Here is a 19,022-nt window from a genome sequence, read left to right on the forward strand (position 1 = left end):
TGACCCAAAAGAGGCTGAATGCTTCTATTGCCATGAAAAATCACATTGGAAGCGGAACTGCCCAAAATACTAGCAAGATGTGAAGGATGGGAAAATTAAACCCAACCATGCAGGTATTTACACTATCATTTCTAATAACTCACCCCATTCTAAATCTTGGGTCCTTGATACCGGTTGTGGTATTCATATTTGTTGTGACTTGCAGGGACTAAGAACAAGTGAGACTGTGGAGCAAGGAAGAATAAACTTAATCATGGGGAATAGGAAAGCTTTACCTGTTACCAAGATTGGAGTTTATACTTTATCGCTAAGTAGTGGGTTTAATTTAGATTTGAATAAATGTTGTTATTCGCCAAGAATGGCAAGAAATATTATTTCCTTTCATGCTTTGTACAAACAAGGGTTTACCTTTTCGTTTAATAATGAAGTTGGTTCTATTGATGCTTTCTTTAATAATGTTCTTTATTTTAAAGCATTATCTTGTGATGGTGTGTATGAAGCTGTATCTGTTATAGATAACTTAGGAAATAATGTTCTGTGTATTGATTCTATTAATAATAATAACTTGGATAAAGCATCATTATGGAATTGTCGTCTTGGACATATAAGCAAGAAACACATAGGCCAACTCCAAAAGGATGGAGTCTTGGAGTCATTTGACCTAAAGTCAGATGATAGTTGCGAATCATGCTTACTTGGAAAGATGACAAAGTCACCCTTCACAGGTTCTTGTGAGAGGGGTGAAGGTTTGTTGGACCTTGTACACACGGATGTGTGTGGACCATTCAAACATGCCACAAGGGATGCTAATCGTTATTATTTGACTTTTACTGATGATTACAGTAGATATGGATATGTCTACTTGATCAAGCATAAGTCAGAGACTTTCGAAAGGTTTAAGGAATTTAAATAGGAAGTCGAGAATTAATTGGGCAGGAACATTAAGATGCTTCGATCCGATCGTGGTGGTGAGTATCTTAGTTCAAAGTTCCTTGACTATCTAAGGGAATGTGGGATAGTCTCACAATTGACACCTCCCAGGACACCACAGTTGAATGGTGTGGCTGAGAGGCGTAATCGAACCTTGTTAGATATGGTTCGTTCCATGATGATTCGAGCTTCTCTACCAATCTCATTCTGGGGGTATGCCTTAGAGACTGCCGCCCATATCCTTAATCTAGTCCCTACAAAGAAAGTTGCCAAAACTCCTCACGAGATGTGGACAGGTAAAGTACCCAAACTAGACCACATCAAGATTTGGGGATGCGAGGCTTTCGTGAGACGCGAGACTCATGATAAGCTCGAACCCCGAAGCGAGAGGTGTATTTTCATCAGCTACCCACAACAATCCTTTGGTTACCTCGTCTACAGACCTAGTGAAAATGTGGTCGTTGTAGCTAAGAGGGTTTTGGAAGTGTTTCTCTATGAAGGAGTATAGTTAGCTTTTTGGTATTGTATGTGGATAACATACTACTCATAGGAAATGACATGCCAACCCTGCAGGAAGTAAAGTCCTGGCTTGGGAAGTGTTTCTCTATGAAGGACCTAGGAGAAGCTACCTATATTCTAGGGATAAGGATCTTGAGAGATCGGAGTAAAAGACTAATTGGAGTTAGTCAGAGTACCTACTTGGATAAGGTGCTGAAGAGATTCAGCATGCAGGATTCCAAGAAAGGAGAGTTATCCATCCAGAGTAACACCAGATTGAGTAAGACACAAAGTCCTAGCACTGAGGCTGAGATAGTAGAAATAAGTCGAATACCTTATGCTTCGGCTGTAGGATCGATCATGTATGCTATGATGTGTACTCGACCTGATGTAGCCTTTGCCCTGAGCATGGTTAGCAGGTATCAGGCGAACCTTGGCAAGGCACACTGGACTGCGGTAAAGAATATCCTCAAGTACCTATGGAGGACTAAGGACTGGGTCCTTACCCTCGGTGGGAGTGATGACTTGAGAGTTGTAGGGTATAGTGATGCTAGCTTTCAGACTGATAGGGATAATTTCCGCTCTCAGTCAGGCTGGGTCTTTACCCTAAATGGAGGAGCAATTTCTTGGAAGAGTTCCAAGCAAGAGAGATTGGCTGATTCAACTTGTGAATCAGAGTATATTGCAGCTAGCGAGGCAGCAAAGGAGGCGATGTGGCTGAAGAACTTCATTGGAGACCTTGGAGTTGTACCAGCTATTAAAGAGCCAATGGAAATTTTCTGTGATAGTGAAAGTGCTGTTGCCTTAGCCAAGGAACCAAGGGATCACGGGATATCCAGACACATCGACAGAAAATACCATTTTATCAGACATCGAATAGAAGAAGGACTCCTCGTGGCAAAGAGGGTATCATCAGATGAGAACCCAGCAGATCCCCTCACGAAGGGACTGACTCGGGTTAAGCATATCCAGCATGCTCGGAGCATAGGGCTGAAGGATGATATTAGATTTAGTAGTTAGATAACCCAGAAATTTGTAAAGTGTAATTGACATTAGATGATGAATAAAAGGTGTTTTATTTATGAGTAAAGTGTTGCTATCTCTTGTCGATCGTTTACTATATTTCTTTTGCATGTTTTGACTTCCAGAATAATTTTGTTTGGTATACCATATTATTCAAACCTCCACAGTCGGTCATATGTCGGAAGTAGGTATGAATCAAGATTGTCATGATTGGTTGCAGAGGTCTAAGGTGTTGGACAAGGCTACAACAATCATGAGTGCTCATAAGTTCTGAGCATTGGACTCAACCCACGCTCACTGGAATCACTTCATGGAATTCTATCTCGAGTGATCGTGAGACGGTAATATCATATAAGTCTTCAAACCTAGAGATATGATTTGTTACTTACAAGTTGGTTATGCATTGATTGTACGAAAACGTATTGGTAACTCGATGTTATAAAACGTGCTTTTGTGTGTAATTCAATGAGTGGTAGAACAAACATATGAGTCGAATTTTATCTGTTCCTTCTTGGATTAGAAGTTGATATCTGGGCCCCTCGATGATTTTGTTTTGACCTATGTACCGGGCCTGGTCAGAACTAAGTTGATGTGTTCAATTAAGTTCTCTGTCAAACAAATCGGAAATCGAGAAATAAACTGCTGGACAATAAGTAAGACATTGTTCCATGTATTTGTCTGGCTGATATCTAGAACGGTGGATTATATGATCCCTTATCTTAAATGGCGTACCATCATCTTCTCAGTTCCGAGAGACCTTGAAAGAGCTACGATTGCCGGTCGGTTCCAGAAGTACTGGAGTTATAGTTATTAGACTTATCCAAGTGGGAGACTGTTGGATAAGGTGTCTAAGTCCATAACTATTTCGGGTCAGTACTTAACCCGACCCGACATGGTCCATTTGGGTTGCATGGCACCATGCAATTGGATAGACTAAATGAGAGTAATAACACTTGGAGATTATTAATATATTATAAGTTCTAATATATTAATAATATTATTTGATTAGTTTGATCAAGAATTAATTTAGAATTAATTAAGTGATCAAAGGATAACTAATTAAATATATGGGTTGATTACGTAAATCATTCATATCTTGTATAGTGGGCTAAGAGGCTCCATGGATTATCAAGTTGGGTTCCACCCATAGGATGCTCCATGGATGCTCCATGGGAGTTACAAACCCATGGGTCATGGAAATGAAGAGTCATGACACATTAGGGTTTACATGCTGTAACCCTAGATGTGTCAACACTATATAAGAGTCCCATTCTCCACCAAAATCGGCTACAGATAAGAAACAAGAGGGCTAGGCCGATTTCAAGAAGTGTGTGTTCTCTCAAAAGTCTTTCCAAGAGCATTTGGTGTTGTGTGAAGCATTTGAGGCATCACACTTGGGGTGCTAGGCTCACAAGGTTATTAGGGTTCCCCGTGTATGCTAGATAGGAATATAACCTTGGAATTCAACTTTGCATGATAATTAGACAAACATAGATCCAAGGTTATTAGGGTTGCATGTACACTTAGGAAGTGTTAGAATGCTCAAAACCCATCAATTTTATCACGAGTGATCATGAGACGATAATATCTTATATTCTTCAAGCCTAGAGATATGAGTTGTTACTATGAGTTGGATGTACATTGATTGCACGAAATCGCATTCGGTAACTCGGTGTTATAAAACGTGCCTTTGTGTATGATTCAACAAGTAGTAGAACAAGCCATATGAGTCGAAGTTTATCAATTCCTTTTACCTTCGGGATAAATGTGATATTTGTGGGCCCCTCGATGATTTGATGATGACAAATGGAAGTGCTCGGCCGGGCCAGGACTGATTTGATTTGTTCAATTAGTCAGTCGTCATACATCGGAAATCAGGAAACAACAAATGGACAGAGAGAATGATTATAATCCATGTCTCAGTCCATATGATATCTAGAATGGAGAAATATATGATCCCTTATCTAATGGACAATTCATTGACAGGGTCAGAGTTCATCTACAAGGTCAGAGTTCGACAGAAGCTTTTGAGAGCTACGATTGCCAGTCGGTTCTTGAAGTCATACGCAATAATAGTTTTAGACTTATCCAAGTGGGAGACTGTTGGATTAATGTCTAAGTCCATAACTATAATTGGTAAGACTTGACTCGAACCGGCATGGTCCATTTGGGTTGCATGGCATCATGCATTTGGATAGACTATAATGAGAGAAATAACACTTAAAGTTTGTTAATATATTATATGTTCTAATATATTAATAAGGTTATTTACTTAGTATTGATCAAGAATTAATTTGGAATTAATTAAGTGATCAAAAGGAGACTAATTAAATATATGGGTTGATTGTATAAATCATTCATTCTTATATATGTGGGCTTGTGATCCAAGATTCCTTATGTTGGACTAAGTCCATGGGGTCACCCATGGATACTCCATAGAGGTTAAAATCCATGGAGCACAAGGAATGGGTAAAGTCATGAGTTACATGGTGTAGCCTTAATAGCCACCATATAAAAGAATCCCATGGCACAAGAAATCGTGCACTATGCGTGTGTGTGTGAGGGTTAAACGATTTCATGGAGTGTTCAAGTTTCTCTCAAGTTATTCCAAGTGTATTTGGTGTTGTGTGAACCATTTGAGGTGTCACACTTGGGGCACTAGGCACTCAAGCTTCATGAAGACTTTCTACATAAAAAGGTATTTATTCTATCTTGTTATATTCATTGTTTTATAAGCTAGATTATGATAACACCTGGGAAAGTTCATATTTGCATGTATAATAGAGAAAACATAGATCCAAGGTATTTAGGGTTGCATGTACACTTAGGAGTGTTAGAATGCTCAAAACCTAACATATACATGCATTCAGTTCGAACCCCTACTAAACATATAAAGGGGCTTAGCCCAACAAGCCTATAAACAAAATTGTAAGAATCACAAAAAACAATTAACATAACATGAAACTGAGTGTCCTATAGGATAGTGAGAACACTCATATAAATTAGAACCTAAAAAGAAAATTGTCACAATATTCAAAAATCAACTACACATGTTACCTGTAAACATGAGCTCAAATATTAGTCTATTACTCAAACCCCTAAGTCTGACTCAAAGTCAAATAGTAAAAAATTCAACGGTCAACAGTCCAAGTCAACCGTCAATCATCACTGACCACCACACCGAGACTAAACTCCTTTCCCGCGTTGTACTTGCTAAAGGACAAAATAATCACATGGATTCATAGTCTACAGCGTCATGGCCAGCCCTTAGCCATGCCGTATTTCCTCTTGAAAAGTGCTAAAATCAAGAAGCCCTTACTTCGTTTAGTCCATGTCGTATAGTTTCCATAAACGTTTTATACTTACTTAAGGTCCATAAAATTAGTACTTTATTGACATTCATGTCTCACACCAATCTAGGTAAAAGATGGAAAAAATGGTCATATCCCCATGCATGGTACTAAATGGAGATCAAACCTCACATCTAATCCATAAAAACTTCTAGAACACCTAGGGACCACTCATAATCCATAGAAAGGTACACACATGAATATAAAGCAGAAGACTCATGAAGTAAACATACAAATGTAGAGAATTGATCATATACCAACATATAGAAGAGTAGAAGAAGGAAAATCCCCACACCAATTCACACCAAGAACTTTAAGGGGGTGGAAACTTCCTTCCAAAGCTTCATAATGACACAAACACTCAAAGGATGAAGATAGAATAAGGTGATTGGAGGCTAGGGTTTGATTTTGTAAATTATGGAGGCTAAGGGTGTAGGAAAACCTAGCCATCACATCCTTTAATTAGGGCCCAAGGCCTGATAACTAGGTTTTTGAACCCTACCACCACTACACCACAACCAACACCAAAATGTGCTACCGTTTAATGATGTGGTAGCATCGTGATGGATCACCACCACCACACAATGGTTAATCAACATGTCAAAACTCAACACTTAAATTGAACCAATGCCAAAGAATTAATAGCTACAAATGGAAGTTACAACTCTCCTCCACTTGAAATAGATTTTGTCCATGAAATCCACTATAATAAGAAACTTTGGATAAAAGCTTCGCATCTACTCCTTCGATTCCTAAGTCCTATCTAAAACCTGACAATGATGTCACTGCACCTTCACAAATCCAAACACCTTGTTGCACAATGTATTCGTCGTTATCTCTGACATAGCCATGAGTCTCTCAACATAATTTAGGCGCTCATCGATCTGAATGTCCTCTGAAGGAACTATGGAAATCGCGTCCAAAATCTACTTGCTTAGATGATGGACATGGAAGTTACTTTGGATCTTGCTAAGCTCCTTATGAAAATCCAAACGATACACCAATTTACTCAAATAAGGTCTAATAAATCTAGGTCCCATATTTCCCCTCTTTTGGAAACAGATAAAGCCTTTCAAAGGTGACACTTTCAGCAACCCCATGTCCCCAACCTAGAACTCCAACTCAGAACGACGTCTATGAACATAACTCTTCTATCGACCCTCTGATTTTTGAAATATCTGTCAAGCTTGATGAATAAGCTCTTTAGTTTTGAGCGTCATCTATGTGCTCCCTATGAATCTCTAAAGAATCTCTCCCCAACATATTGGGGTTCAATGCTTCCTCCCATAAAGAAGCTCGAAGGGAGTACACTAATTCTAGAAAGGTAGCTGTTGTTGTAAGAAAACTCTGCTAAGGGAAGATAAAAATCCTAACTTTAAGAACTGTGATTTTGGATATTTATGACGTAGAATGCAATATTTTATATCAAGAGTATTTTGGACCTTTCGGTGATATTTAGATTTGTAAAATGTTATTGGATATGTTATATGCATTTAGATTATGTTTTGAAGTTGTAAGAATGTGTTATTTTCACACCCCGGCCGGTGGCGGAAACTACATATCTTTATTGATAATTGAAAGTTACATAACTATTTTTCTAGAACCTATTACATAATATCCGACTATATCATACTTCTTAATAAAAAAAAGGTAATAGTAAACTTCTCCTATTCAAATACATACTAGCTTTTCAAGTTCCTGAAAACACATGCATTTTAAAATACATCAACATAAAGTTGGTAAGTCCACAGGTTTTGACTCCATATAAAAATAATACATTTTCCAAGTTCAAAAGTATAGTTTTGAAAGTATCATTTTGACTCTCCAACATTTAGTGTATATATATATATATATATATATATATATATATATATATATATATATCAGGTATAATATTCTACTTATCAAATAAGTGTTATACCTAAACGTTTCTTGAACCTAGGGTATAAGTAGGGGGAAACTTATACTTAACATTAATACTTGTATATGACAAAGTATAATGTTTCTAACAAATTGCTACCCTGAGCCTGTAACCGCTGCTACGTCACAATACCTATGATAAAATACACTCATGATTTCCATGAAAACAATACACTCATGATTTCCATGAAAAACACTACACTCATGATTTCCATGAGAACAACACGGTACCCTTCATCGACGCCGAAACAATAATAAGTAAAAGGATAGTTCGTCACTTGCTTATGGTTGACTGTAGCTAACAATCACAAGTGGGGTGGTCAACCCGTATACTAATTGTACACAACTTCCTCGCTTACACGAGATTAACGGTTACAGCTCAGAGGAGCTCCACTAAGATCCCCAATCTTAGTTGATGAATACAATTACTCATGTAGACTTCGACGGCATCCTATAGCTCTAACAACAAAAGCATTTTCATGTATAAAACCCTAAGTTACTAGAATATGCTTTTAAACATTACTCCTAACTTTATATATCATTTAGGCAGTAGCGTGATTTTATGTAATATAAGCAAAAACGGTCTCCGGTATGAGGTCGTCGTGGCTCGGGATGCAAGATTGCTTCAGCATAGGAGAGAGTAGAAAGAAATTTAGGTGTAAGAATGGCTGAAGTCGGACCTGCTATTTATAGGAAGGATTTTTACCTCTCACGTTGTGAGCCTTATAGTCTCATGTCGTGAGCTATGGCTGATCACCCAGTAGACTTGCCATTTGCGTCCCTAGCTTCGGAAGGTGGCCATGTGACTCCTCAAGTCGTGAGATATCCTTGATCACGTCGTGAGCTTAGAACTTATCCCTTCGTAGCCTCGTCACACAACTTCTAGATCTGAAATTCGGAAAAATGACTCCGCACGTCGTGAGTTTCTGTGCTCACGTCGTGAGCTCAGTCAGATTAGGGTTTCTGACAGCTGAATCTTCAGAAGGTCGTAACTTTCACATACGAACTCCGTTTTTGATGTTCTTTATATCCACGCGTAGGTACTTACGAGTAATATAACTCTCTTTTAGACTTGATAGCTAAGTCTATGTCTATTTTAAATTCCTATTATTATAGAGATTTATAGTGTTCGGTTTATCATAACTTCTTCACGTGAAGTCAGATTTAGACATTCTCTATATCTTTTGAATCGTATGGACATATACTTTGAGTTGTATTGTAAAGAAAGTTCATATTTGTATTAGTATTTATCATGAACTACATAGTAATTTCATTATATTACTAATCACATTACATGATTGGCCTAATCACATGTGATTGTTATTGACCTATTTCGACTATTGTTACATTCTCCACCCGTTAGAACAATTTCGTCCCGAAATTTATCTTTTGGTTGAGATTTTATTTAAACAGTTGGGGGTATTTTTCTTTCATTTGATCTTCACGTTCCCAAGTAAATTGAATTCCTCGTAAAGATTTCCATTGAACTTTCACTATGGGAATTTGACTTTGCTTTAATCGTTTGACCTCTCGATCCACGATCTCAACAGGTTCTTCTACAAAGTTAAGTTTCGTATTGACTTGTATATCGTCGAGAGGTACAATAAGAGTGTCATCGGATATACATCTTTTCAGATATGATACGTTAAAAACATTGTGCACATTACTTAACACTTGAGGTAACTTAAGTTGGTATGCGACATAACAAATTGTTGTTAGAATTTCAAAAGGTCCTATATACCGTGGGTTTAATTTGCCTTGTTTCCCAAATCGATTTACACCTTTCCAAGGAGATACCTTCAGCATTACTTTATCTCCAACTTGGAATTCTAAAGGCTTACGTCTTACGTCGGCATAACTCTTTTGACGATCACGTGCAGCCTTTAATCGATCCTTAATTTGCACGATATTTTCAGTAGTCTCATGGATTATTTCTATTCTAGTACGTAAGGTATCGCTTGTATGCTCTCTGGCCATTTGCGTATCTCCAACTTCTGCCCAACATATAGGGGAACGACATTTTCGTCCATAAAGAGCCTCAAACGGTGCAGCGTTGATGCTAGTGTGATCACTATTGTTGTAGGAAAACTCAGTTAATGGTAAATGAGTATCCCATGCATTTCCAAAGTCAATAACACAAGCTCGGAGCATATCTTCTAAAGTCTGAATGGTTCTCTCACGCTGACCATCAGTCTGGGGATGGTAAGTTGTGCTCATATCTAGACGCGTTCCTAAGGATTTTTGTAGAGATAGCCAAAATCGTGAAGTGAATCTACTATCTCGGTCAGAAATAATAGAATCTGGAACTCCATGCAATTTGACAATTTCCTTAAGATATATTCAAGTCAACTTCTCCATCTTGTTGTTCTCTTTAATTGCTAAGAAATGGGCAGACTTAGTCAATCTATCGACTATTACCCAATTAGTATCTAACCCACTAGGAGTTTTGGGAAACTTAGTGATGAAGTCCATTGATATCTACTCCCATTTCCATTCGGGTATTTCCGGTTGTTGGAGTAAACCTGAAGGCTTTTGATGTTCTGCCTTTACTCTAGAACAAGTCAACCCTTTGCTCACATTGTTGGGTTTTGAGCATTCTAACACTCCTAAGTGTACATGCAACCCTAAATACCTTGGATCTATGTTTTCTCTATTATACATGTGAATATGAGCATTCCAAGGTATTCATCCTAACTAGTATAATAACATTGATTCATATGAATATATCAAGTTAGAATTACATACCTCTTTGATGTATAATGTCTTCATGAAGCTTGAGTGCCTAGTGCCCCAAGTGTGACACCTCAAATGGTTCACACAACACCAAATGCACATGGAATAGATTAGAGAGAAATCCACACTTCATGAAAAATCGGCTAGCCCTTTCTATCACTCATAGTGGTCGATTTTTTCCCAAGAATATGATCTTTATATAGTGTCACAATTAGGGTAAACCCTAATTGTCATGTCTTTCCATTTCCTTGGATCCATGGTTTCAAATACACCATGGATCATCCTATGGGTTTTAGCACAACTTGATAATCCATGGAGTCTTAGCCCACTATACACGTATGGATGATTTACACAATCAGCCCGTATATTTAGTTAGTCTTCTTTTGATCACTTAATTAATTCTAGATTAATTCTTGATCAATACTAATTAAGTAATCTTAATAATGTTGGATAAGGTGTCTAAGTCCATAACTATTTCGGGCTTGTACTTGACCCGACCCGGCATGGTCCATTTGGGTTGCATGGCACCATGCAATTGGATAGACTAAATGAGAGAAATAACACTTGGAGATTATTAATATATTATAAGTTCTAATATATTAATAATATTATTTGATTAGTTTGATCAAGAATTAATTTGGAATTAATTAAGTGATCAAAGGATAACTAATTAAATATATGGGTTGATTATGTAAATCATCCATATCTTGTATAGTGGGCTAAGAGGCTCCATGGATTATCAAGTTGGGTTCTACCCATAGGATACTCCATGGATGCTCCATGGGAGTTACAAACCCATGGGTCATGGAAATGAAGAGTCATGACACATTAGGGTTTACATGGTGTAACCCTAGATGTGTCAACACTATATAAGAAGCATATTCTCCACAAAATCGGCTATACACAAGTTAGTGAAAGGAAACTAGAGGGCTTGGCCGATTTTGACAAGTGTGTGTTATCTCAAGAGTCTTTCCAAGAGCATTTGGTGTTGTGTGAAGCATTTGAGGCATCACACTTGGGGTGCTAGGCTCACAAGGTTCCAAGGAACACAAGCAACAACAAAGGTAAGTTATTCTATCTATGATTCAAGTTAAAATTGTTCACCATGTATGCTAGATAGGAATATAACCTTGGAATTCAACTTTGCATGATAATTAGACAAACATAGATCCAAGGTTATTAGGGTTGCATGTACACTTAGGAAGTGTTAGAATGCTCAAAACCCCTCAGTGGTATCAAAGCCTAGGCTTGTTTGTTTGTTATTTGTGCTTAAAAGTTGAAGAAAATCGAAATTTCTGCTGTCTGACTGATGGACTCGGCGAGTCCATGGGGAGGACTCGTCGAGTTCATGTGTATCTTCAACCTACTCGGCGAGTAGGTTTATGCGCTCGGCGAGTAGGGTCGACAGAGTGCAGAATTTCGACTTGAGTTGCTGGAAATGGATTAGAATCATTACCCTAAAATGTTTTGGTACTTGAAAACTTATTTTAGAAGGTGTAATGTCTTTTCTAACTCATTTACAACAAGTTATCAAAATTACAAAGATTAAATGTGATTTTGATTCTTGAAAGTGTTCATATTCATATTCTTGTTCTTGTGATGTTTAGATGATCATAGGAATTATTTGTAACCTATGTGGTAGATTAATTCATGATCATAATGTGTTTTAATGGAGTCCATAACTTGTCCTCAAGTTATGGAAAAACCAAAAGTCTCTTGGGTTAAAAAACCATTAAAAGAACACAAGAGTTAGGAAAAATGAAAAGTCCTCATTTTATTACTCTATTAAACTCATAAGTTACAAGAAATGAAAAGTTTTGAAAGTTTACAAAACTTGCCCTCAAGTTTTGGAACAAGTAAAGTTAAGTTAAAACTTTAGTTCCAACCCCTAGAATTTTAAAAGTTAAAATTCAACCCTTATACTTATATTATTATGATTTAATAATTATATATATATGTATAAGAACAAAGTCGTCTTACCGCTAGTACGCCTCATTCACGAAGCCGGTCTATAAGGTGGGTATAAGGTTGTTGCCTATAAAATGGTGACTTAATGGGTGTCCACTCTCACCCACCGCTTGCTTGATCGGTGGAGGGTCGTTAGCCGAACGGGTAAGACAAGGACTTATTAATTCTCATTCAAAGTATGATGAATATTATAAAGTAACTAAATGTTTTATTAAATTCCCAATCTTAGTTACTTTAGGAAAAATGTGAATAAGGTGCTATTCCATGAAATTACACTTTACACTTTGATTAAGTCGTTGGTGGAGCGTGTGTGGTTAACCGGCACACTAACTTGGACTTAACAAGGTAGGTAAAGGGTGACTTAGGGTTTATTATAGTATCGATGGAGCGTGTGTGGTTAACCGGCACATCGATTGAGTGATAAACTTTAAGGGTACCAAGTGATTTGCATGGTTACTTCACACCTCGTTTTGTGATTCTCGGTATCCCAGTCACAAAACTTGGAGGGCACACTCGAGATTGAAACATGCCTTTGAAAAGTTCATTGAATCTCAAAGAATCTAGGAATTTCTAAGAACCATTCAAAAACCTAATACTAAAATATTGCGGTTTTCGTGGTGGAAATTGGTGAATCGTCATTCACCTACCTTTCAAATATGATATAGCTTAGATTACGGCATACCTCTTCTAAGTTATATTATATTGTGATTGGATCCTAGCCTTAATATTACAATTGGGTGTTTTATTAAGGACTCTCTTATATCTAAACTAATCTTGTCCTCTTTCCTTCAGATGTCTTTCAACAATGCTTCTGGCTCTAATCCTAATGGCTCCTTTTCCCTTATGAACTTGTGTGGGAAAGTCACCTTTGATGGATCCAACTTCAATGAGTGGATCAGAAACATCAGGATGATTACCCGCTACGAGGACAAAGAATATGTCCTTGACAAGGAGCTTAAGGAGATTGATGAGACCACTGCAACTCCTCAGGAGATCGCTGAATTTCGGGCACATGAAAGGGATGCTACGAAAGTGGCTTGCATCATGATGGCCACGATGACAGCGGAACTCCAAAAGTCTTATGAGGATTTCTACCCTTATGAAATGCACCAAGATTTGATGGAAAGATACCATCAAAGTGCACGACAAGAGAGGTATGAAATCATCTGCTCCATGATAACAACCATGATGAAGGACGGGGAATCCGTCACGAGCCACATGCAGAAAATGCAAAGGTATGTGGATCGTTTGCTGAAGCTTAATGTGAACTTCCCGGAGGATCTTGCAATAGATATTATTTTGCATTCCTTACCATCGTGCTATGATCAATTCCGCATGACATATCACATGAACAAGGAAGAAGTCACCCTCAGCAAACTTCAGGGACTTCTCAAGACCGCAGAAACAGGTCTTAAGGGGAAGTCGGTTGCTATCACTCCTACTCAAAACTCTACTCCGGTTTTGGCAATCGGGAAAAGTCGAGGGAGGAAGAGAAAGAGCTCTTCTAAGGGTACCAAGGTTCGGACCCTTGATGGCTCTTCTTCAAGTGGAACCAAGAAAGGTTTCGTTACTCCTTCTTCTGACCCAAAAGAGGCTGAATGCTTCTATTGCCATGAAAAAACTCATTGGAAGCGGAACTGCCCAAAATACCAGCAAGATGTGAAGGATGGGAAAGTTAAACCCAACCATGCAGGTATTTACACTATCATTTCTAATAACTCACCCCATTCTAATTCTTGGGTCCTTGATACCGGGTGTGGTATTCACATTTGTTGTGACTTGCAGGGACTAAGAAGAAGTGAGGATGTGGAGCAAGGAAGGATAAACTTGATCATGGGGAATAGGAAAGCTATACCTGTTACCAAGATTGGAGTTTATACTTTATCGCTAAGTAGTGGGTTTAGTTTAGATCTGAATAAGTGTTGTTATTCGCCAGGAATGGCAAGAAATATTATTTCCTTCCATGCTTTGTACAAACAAGGGTTTACCTTTTCATTTAATAATGAAGTTGGTTCTATTGATGCTTTCTTTAATAATATTCTTTATTTTAAAGCATTACCTTGTGATGGTGTGTATGAAGCTGTATCTGTTGTTGATAACTTAGGAAATAATGTTTTGTGTATTGATTCTACTAATAATAACTTTGATAAAGCATCATTATGGCATTGTCGTCTTGGACATGTAAGCAAGAAGCGCATAGGCCAACTCCAAAAGGATGGAGTCTTGGAGTCGTTTGACCTAAAGTCAGATGATAGTTGCGAATCATGCTTACTTGGAAAAATGACAAAGTCACCCTTCACAGGTTCGTGTGAGAGGGGTGAAGGTTTGTTGGACCTTATACACACGGATGTGTGTGGACCATTCAAACATGCCACAAGGGATGCTAATCGTTATTATTTGACTTTTACTGATGACTATAGTAGATATGGATATGTCTACTTGATCAAGCATAAGTCAGAGACTTTCGAGAGGTTTAAGGAATTTAAACAGGAAGTCGAGAATCAATTGGGCAGGAACATTAAGATGCTTCGATCCGATCGTGGTGGTGAGTATCTTAGTTCAGAGTTCCTCGACTATCTAAGGGAATGTGGGATAGTCTCACAATTGACACCTCCCAGGACACCACAGTTGAATGGTGTGGCTGAGAGGCGTAATCGAACCTTGTTAGATATGGTTCGTTCCATGATGAGTCGAGCTACGCTACCAATCTCATTCTGGGGGTATGCCTTAGAGACTGCCGCCCATATTCTTAATCTAGTCCCTACAAAGAAAGTTGCCAAAACTCCTCACGAGATGTGGACTGGTAAAGTACCTAAACTAGACCACATCAAGAGTTGGGGTTGCGAGGCTTTCGTGAGACGCGAGACTCATGATAAGCTCGAACCTCGAAGCGAGAGGTGTATTTTCATCGGTTACCCACAGCGATCCTTTGGTTACCTCTTCTACAGACCTAGTGACAATGTGGTTTTTGTAGCAAGAAGAGGAGTCTTTCGAGAAAGAGAGTTTATAAGCCAAGGAGACAGTGGGAGGCAAATTGATCTTGAAGAAATTCAAGAATCAAGCGGTGAAGGAACTTCAAACTCTAGCCCTCAACTTGAGGAGGAAACTCCTGTTGAGCCAATTGACAAATCTGTACCTCTGAGACGTTCCACGAGAGTTAGGAGTGCACCTGAGCATTACTATGGATTCCATATTACTGCAGAAGGTGAGACACTTATTAGTGATGAAACACTAGTAAGTCAAGATGACCCTAACAGCTACGAGGAAGCCATGGCAGGCCCCGAGTCTGCTAAATGGAAAGAGGCTATGGATAGCGAGATACAATCCATGTATGACAATCAAGTTTGGAACTTGGTTGAAAATGTACCAGGTCGTAAGACAGTAGGGTGCAAATGGGTCTTCAAGAAGAAGACTGACATGGATGGTAAAGTACACACTTATAAGGCTAGACTGGTTGCAAAGGGCTTCTCTCAAATTCCTGGAGTGGATTATGATGAGACCTTTTCTCCGGTAGCCAAGATTAAGTCTATTCGGGTTCTGTTAGCCATAGCTGCATTTCATGACTATGAAATATGGCAGATGGATGTCAAAACCGCTTTCCTTAATGGAAAGTTGGCTGAAGATGTTTACATGAGTCAGCCAGAGGGTTTTGTCAGCAACGAGTACCCTAATAGAGTGTGTAAGCTTGAGAAATCCATTTATGGATTGAAGCAAGCACCTCGCAGATGGAATCTTTGCTTTGATGAAAAGGTCAAGGAATTTGGCTTTTCTAGGAGTGAAGATGAATCTTGTGTGTATGTCAAGGCTAGTGGGAGTATAGTTAGCTTTTTGGTATTGTATGTGGATGACATACTACTCATAGGAAACGACATTCCAACCCTACAGGAAGTAAAGTCCTGGCTTGGGAAGTGTTTCGCTATGAAGGACCTTGGTGAAGCTGCCTATATTCTAGGGATAAGAATCTTGAGAGATCGGAGTAAAAGACTAATTGGACTTAGTCAGAGTACCTACTTGGATAAGGTGCTGAAGAGATTCAGCATGCAGGACTCCAAGAAAGGAGAGTTACCCATCCAGAGTAACACCAGATTGAGTAAGACACAAAGCCCTAGCACTGAGGCTGAGATAGCAGAAATGAGTCGAACACCTTATGCTTCGGCTGTAGGATCGATCATGTATGCTATGACGTGTACTCGACCCGATGTAGCTTTTGCCTTGAGCATGGTTAGAAGGTATCAGGCGAACCCTGGCAAGGCACACTGGACTGCGGTAAAAAATATCCTCAAGTACCTGCGGAGGACTAAGGACTGGGTTCTTACCCTCGGTGGGAGTGATGACTTGAGAGTTGTTGGGTATAGTGATGCTAGCTTCCAGACTGATAGGGATAATTTCCGCTCTCAGTCGGGCTGGGTCTTTACCCTAAACGGAGGAGCAATTTCTTGGAAGAGTTCCAAGCAAGAGACAGTGGCAGACTCTACTTGTGAATCAGAGTATATTGCAGCTAGCGAAGCAGCAAAGGAAGCGATATGGCTGAAGAACTTCATTGGAGACCTTGGAGTTGTACCAGCTATTAAAGAGCCAATGGAAATTTTCTGTGATAGTGAAAGTGCTGTTGCCTTAGCTAAGGAACCAAGGGATCATGGGAGATCCAGACACATCGACAGAAAAATACCATTTCATCAGACATCGGATCGAAGAAGGACTCCTCGTGGCAAAGAGGGTATCATCGGATGAGAACCCAGCAGATCCCCTCACGAAGGGACTGACTCGGGTTAAGCATCTTCAGCATGCTCGGAGCATAGGGCTGAAGGATGATATTAGATTTAGTAGTTAGATAACCCAGAAATTTGTAAAGTGTAATTGACATTAGATGATGAATAAAAGGAGTTTTATTTATGAGTAAAGTGTTGCTATCTCTTGTCGATCGTTTACTATATTTCTTTTGCATGTTTTGACTTCCAGAATAATTTTGTTTGGTATAACATATTATTCAAACCTCCACAGTCGGTCATATGTCGGAAGTAGGTATGAATCAAGACTGTCATGATGGGTTGTAGAGGTCTAAGGTGTTGGACAAGGCTACAACAATCATGAGTGCTCATAAGTTCTGAGCATTGGACTCAACCCACGCTCACTGGAATCACTTCATGGAATTCTATCTCGAGTGATCGTGAGACGGTAATATCATATAAGTCTTCAAACCTAGAGATATGATTTGTTACTTACAAGTTGGTTATGCATTGACTGTACGAAATCGCATTGGTAACTCGATGTTATAAAACGTACTTTTGTGTGTAATTCAATGAGTGGTAGAACAAACATATGAGTCGAAGTTTATCTGTTCCTTCTTGGATTAGAAGCTGATATCTGGGCCCCTCGATGATTTTGTTTTGACCCATGTACCGGGCCCGGTCAGAACTAAGTTGATGTGTTCAATTAAGTTCTATGTCAAACAAATCGGAAATCGGGAAACAAACTGCTGGACAATAAGTAAGACATTGTTCCATGTATTTGTCCGGCTGATATCTAGAACGGAGGATTATATGATCACTTATCTTAAATGGCGTACTATCATCTTCTCAGTTCCGAGAAACCTTGAAAGAGCTACGATTGCCGGTCGGTTCCTGAAGTACTAGAGATATAGTTATTAGACTTATCCAAGTGGGAGACTGTTGGATAAGGTGTCTAAGTCCATAACTATTTCGGGCTTGTACTTGACCCGACCCGGCATGGTCCATTTGGGTTGCATGGCACCATGCAATTGGATAGACTAAATGAGAGAAATAACACTTGGAGATTATTAATATATTATAAGTTCTAATATATTAATAATATTATTTGATTAGTTTGATCAAGAATTAATTTGGAATTAATTAAGTGATCAAAGGATAACTAATTAAATATATGGGTTGATTATGTAAATCATCCATATCTTGTATAGTGGGCTAAGAGGCTCCATGGATTATCAAGTTGGGTTCTACCCATAGGATACTCCATGGATGCTCCATGGGAGTTACAAACCCATGGGTCATGGAAATGAAGAGTCATGACACATTAGGGTTTACATGGTGTAACCCTAGATGTGTCAACACTATATAAGAAGCATATTCTCCACAAAATCGGCTATACACAAGTTAGTGAAAGGAAACTAGAGGGCTTGGCCGATTTTGACAAGTGTGTGTTATCTCAAGAGTCTTTCCAAGAGCATTTGGTGTTGTGTGAAGCATTTGAGGCATCACACTTGGGGTGCTAGGCTCACAAGGTTCCAAGGAACACAAGCAACAACAAAGGTAAGTTATTCTATCTATGATTCAAGTTAAAATTGTTCCCCATGTATGCTAGATAGGAATATAACCTTGGAATTCAACTTTGCATGATAATTAGACAAACATAGATCCAAGGTTATTAGGGTTGCATGTACACTTAGGAAGTGTTAGAATGCTCAAAACCCCTCAAATAATACATTAGATCTTATAATATATTAATAAAGCTTAAGTGTTATTTCTCTCATTTTAGTCTATCCAAATGCATGATGCCATGCAACCCAAATGAACCATGCCAAGTCGGGTCAAGTACATACCAATTATAGTTATGGACTTAGAC

The sequence above is a fragment of the Lactuca serriola genome, chromosome 2, assembly GCF_051521515.1.
Source record: "Lactuca serriola cultivar US96UC23 chromosome 2, Lser_US96UC23_V15, whole genome shotgun sequence".
In the NCBI taxonomy this organism is placed as follows: domain Eukaryota; kingdom Viridiplantae; phylum Streptophyta; class Magnoliopsida; order Asterales; family Asteraceae; genus Lactuca; species Lactuca serriola.